Below are 5,379 nucleotides of genomic sequence, written 5' to 3'. Positions count from 1 at the left end.
AACTACTTTCTCATTAACTTTTACATAAAGTTGTTAATGCTTCAAATAAAATGTTATTGGCTCCAACAGATAATATGGTCTTCAAGTATGAATGCAGGAAAAAAAATGGGTGTAGCAAAAATGTTTTTACTACAAAAATTGGAAAGATCTTTCCTTTAATTGACTCTTCGACTTGATGCTTAAATTACCCTTTTACTTCAGATGGTTGATGTGAAATTGTTAAATACTTTTAAACTTCCCAAAGTTCAAAAATTGATAAATGTATTGAAATAATACCTAATAGTATTGTTTTATATTCAGGATTAGTAACAGAGCAAATACTGAAAAATAAAAACAAATATAAAATCAGAAATTCTGCTAGTGTGGTTATCTGCCCTATATGCAGAGGTAGAAGACCAGAGAATGTCAAAGTTAATGAAAGTACTTGAAAACCTCCCTCACTCCTAAATTTAGTGTATTTTAAATGAAACATTCATTTTGCAAACATTATAAAATGCATCATTCACCATCTTTTGAAACATTTTTGTATTTAAGAATCTTGTATATAGTTTATTGTCCTTGAATTTCAGGAAATTTTAGCACTTAAAACTAAAGATTATCAAAACTTGCTAAAAGATAAGTGGATGCTTCTGTGGTCTGGGGTTATGTCTTGAACCAGCCAATATTTGCCAGCAACGAACAGATGAGTAGATTGTGACGGTTTATCCATCTTCTCAAAGTAACTTCACATAGACTTAATTAAGGGACTATCGCTTACTAGGGGCCATTAACACATCAAGATGGAATTTGCAGAGTCTAGCCAGGTAATGACCTTTCTGAACTCTGACAGTTGATAAATTGTGAGGTTGATATATGCCGCAGTTTCCCAGATCCCCACCTGAAAGCAGTAGTGGGATCAGTAGTGATATATGGTTGCCACATTCTCTAAGATGACGTGAATATTTGATTTAAATGGTAAACCCTTAATTTCAGAAGGATTTGAAATTCGAGTCACTCCTAGAAGCTCAATGGACTTTTACTGCCTAATGGCATATCTGTTCTTTTAGAGATACCTCCCAGATAGAAACAAAACCATAAATGCTACCTCACACTCATGGACATGTTGTGTTGGAATATAACTTGTGAAATTCAGGAGAGATTTGACCATTGTCCCATGTCCATTGCTATTTCATTATCTTACCACCTACTACAGTTGCTTTATAACAATATTACTATTATTTTCCTAAATTAACAGGTCTAGTAAATGTATGTTCTCAGCAAGAACTGGTTAAACTTGTTTTGTGTGTGTGTGTGTGTGTGTGTGTGTGAGGAGAGAGAGAGAGAGAGAGAGAAAGTAGGCGTGACCCATTAGTGTAACTTTACAGTGGCCCTGTTATTTCTCTGTACTGTCTAACACAGAACTTAGTTTGAAGACAAAGCACTTTGAATACTTCAAAGACATGGAAACATTTAGAAGATCAACTGATTTTCTTAAGTGCCATTTTAAAATTTGTAACATGAAAAATGGGTTTTTCTTGGCAATGTTCAAGGAAAGTTGCAGTTAATGTTTTTAAAGCCTTCCTACCAAACCTTTTGAAATAAATTTTACATTGAGCTTAAGTTGCCATATCTTTGGGTCTCAAAGCTTTTCTCCACAAAGTAGAAATGTTCTGGTAGGTAGATAATGCTCCTACTTCTACTAGTTTGTGATTCTGGGAAATAAATATTTTGTAATAAATACATTTTGTTATAAACTTAAAAGAAAGAAAACTTTAGAATTGCATTAAATAAAGCTGCAGAATTAGTTTTTGTCAGTTCATTCCCAGATGACTTTTGTGTAGTAAACCTTTCTATGCAATATGATTGCAGATTACTACTTTTTATATCCCAGAATTTACCATAGAGTATGTACTCAATATGTTTTAGAATAATCAAATCTGGCAAAAAAAAAGACTTGTCTAAGGTTAGCTCAGGTCTTCTGCCTCCTGTAGAGCTTTCTTCCACATTGGCTTAGCTTCTCAATGTGAGATTTCATAAACACAGCCATTTTAATTGACAAAAAAAAAGCATTCATATATAAGATTGAAATTACTCTACACTAACATGACAATCGGGATAGTAGATATATACATTATTCAAGCATTTCTAGAATTAAATGGACCAAAATGAGTTGTATAGTCTTCACAATTATAAAAAGAATGGAAACTTAAGCCAATAATTGAAAAATAGGATCAATAATTAAAATATAGGTCCCAAATTTTGGTATTTTTTTCTTTTAAGTAAAAGAAATAAGTTTGTGTTAAGTTTTCCAGTGTTTGTGATTTTAAGATTGCTTGGTCACTAGCACATGGTTATGGTCTTGTAGGAGCAGATTTTCTAGTTTTTATTTAATTCTTAATAATAGCATTAATGTATACATCTTCCCCTTTTTGTTTAAAAGAAAAATGAAAAGATGTATGAGTAAATTACTACTGAGAATGTTTTGTATTCTGCTCATGATATCAGACTGTCCTTAAATCTAGAAATGTAACTTATTAAAAGTGTTTTATATTTAACTAGACATATTATATTAATTCTTGACATTAATTTATTGCATTAAAATAGCCATCTTCAAAACTTGAAAAAAAATGTGTCTGTCAATTTCATTTTACAGGGAGTAAGATTATAAAGTAAGTGAATGGAAGCAGAATCACATTGATGATGATAACCTATAAAGACCCTTAAGTCACAATATACTTTAATTTGTGAACCCTATGGGGTGATGTAAGTTACATGTCTAAATGTAGCAGGGGAGAGTAGTTGTCCCAGAGTGTGGCAGCCTGGATTTAAATTCCGGTCCAGTCATTTCCTATCCATGTGACCTTGGGAAAGTTAGTTTACCTCTCCAGGCCTCAGTTTCACTATTGATAAAATAAGGATACAGGACCTACTTACAGTGTTAGGGGAATTAAGTGATTTAATATATGTGCTAAGTACAGAGCACGTGCTGCATCAGTGTCAGTATAACAGTATCACTACAACATAGAAATGTGCATAATAAAGTTGATGCATGCCATAAAGTTTACAGTTTTTGTGAATATGTACTTGTTCACTTGAGTTAATTCTCTGTGTTACACAGTTGGGTACATCCTGTTCTTTCCTCTAGTGTGTTGTATGAATTGAATGCTTTTTCTTCAGTTGATATGTGTATGCACTGGATCAGAGTGTAAAATGCATTTCTCATGATGGGTTATGGTTTAAAAAGGGGGGAAATTGAAAGTCACTCTTCTGGAGCATCTGAATTCCTCTGTCACTGCCTCCGAAAAGCTATATGAGTGCTGCCTCAGTTTTGTTTTGTTTTGTTTCCCCTCCAGTGAACAATAAGCAGTAAAACTGGCTCTCTGGATGCAGAGTGAAGATAAAGGTCTAAGTAGTTTGGGAGAGCTGGCTATTGCCTCCAGGTGTAGACTGGGAGGGGGGAACAGGGGTGGTGGGTGGAGAGGTAAAACAGGGTGGAGGTGGAGAAGCCCCAGATCATGCAGCAACCTGTGCTCAGACTCTGGGTTGGGCTGAGAGGGGTGGAGAGCTCCGCTGAGATGAGACATGTTGGTCCTAGAAAGGACAGAATGCAGGTTGGGAGAAGAGAGAGAAAATGTTTAAATATGCTCGCAGCTGCATGGCATGAGATGCTGTTCTGAGAACAACATGGTTGGAAACTGGGCGGGAGAAAGATAGAGGAATAGATGGGGCGAGGGGTAAGGTGGTGAAAGAAGTTGAGGGGAAGGGGTAAGGTAAGGATGGAGTCAGTCCAGTGAGAATCTCGACATGCTTGACTTCTTATGACTCAAGGTGGCGGCTTAGTGCTCTTAGGCCAATTAAGAGCTAAATCCAACAGTGGGAAATCGAAGTTTGTAGGGATGCAGTGTGTGAGAATAAAAAGCTGTTGCTGCATTAGTGAAGTCCAAAGTTTGGTTTCTGCAGCCAATGAGGAGCTTTTGTCTAATTGTTGAGTTCATAATGAATTGAACATGCACAAAGAGTAATGGGTGTAGTTCTCAGTGTGATCTACTTAGAAGCTTTTCTAAGGAAGTAGTGAACCACCCAAGAAATGAGCCAGAGGTTATAGTTATGCACCCAAATTGGTAAACAAATTATAGAGAAGCAATGAAGGACAGTCTAGGGGAATAGAGGGTGGATAAATAGTTGTTTTTTTTTTTTAATGGTGATTAATCTACTGCATAATTCAATCCCCTAGGTCACAAAAAAGACCACCCTTCCAAGTGTTTCTGAGATTTCTTGGAGGATTTCATCAAAGTGTCCATAAACAGTTTGGATGATGCCATGTGTGCCACTGCCCTTCCACAGAAAACCCCCACTCTCCCACTGGAAAGAGTTGGATCCCACAAAATGGCTATCTAGGGAGAAGAAAAGAGAATGTCATTCTCTTTTACTTTGGAGGGGTATCAAACTAACTATACATTGTATCTTTCAAAGGTGAAGATTTTTGTATCACTGTCTTCCTAAATCTCAGGCACAGGCAACCAGGACAAATTCTGAGTGACACACACCATACTGTTCTCAGTTGTGCATGTTTCACTCTCCCAGAACCAAGGCTTTGTTCCTGGGCCAAACTATTCTTATTTCTTTTCTTTTCTTTTCTTTTCTTTTCTTTTCTTTTCTTTTCTTTTCTTTTCTTTTCTTTTCTTTTCTTTTCTTTCTTCTTTTCTTTCTTTTTCTTTTTTCTTTCTTTCTGCTTGTCTCTCCTGTACATGAAGTTTGTACCTCTCTCCTCCTCACCACATAATGATTATCATTGTAACCTTTTATAAGTAACTTTGCTCCATTATTTTTCTAAGTTTCACAGGATAATAAAGGGAAATATTTTAGAGCTTCTAGAGCATTGTTTTTTTTTTTTTCATATAGCATTTGGTAATTGCAGCGAATAAATACATAGCTACATAAAATGTGTCCTCATGAGCACCTGGGTGACTCAGTTGGTTAAATGTGTGCCTTTGGCTCAAGTCATGATCCCAGGGTCCTAGGATTGAGCCCTACATCAATCAATGCTTTTCCCTCTCCCTCTCCCCCTCCCCCCTGCTCCTGCTGTCTCTTTTTTCTCTCTCGCTTGCGCTCTCTCTCTCTCAAATAAATAAACAAACAAATAAATAAATAAGGTCTTTAAAAATGTGTCCTCTGTTTCTGTGGGTTTTCCCTAAAGGTAACAGCTGACAACATGCAGAAAGCATGACTTGAAGGTCAGGAAAGTCTTTTTTTTTTTTTTTTTTTTTTTAGGTCAGGAAAGTCTTCCATCTCTTCCTCACCTGTGTGCCTCTGAGTTTGGTATGTATGAGATGAGCCCACTAGAAACTCAGGTATGCATGAGGGATTGGTGAACGACTTAGGAGAGAATGTCACTGAGAA

This window comes from Canis aureus, chromosome 6 (genome assembly GCF_053574225.1).
Source record: "Canis aureus isolate CA01 chromosome 6, VMU_Caureus_v.1.0, whole genome shotgun sequence".
NCBI classification, from domain to species: domain Eukaryota; kingdom Metazoa; phylum Chordata; class Mammalia; order Carnivora; family Canidae; genus Canis; species Canis aureus.
This window is presented reverse-complemented; position numbering follows the sequence as displayed.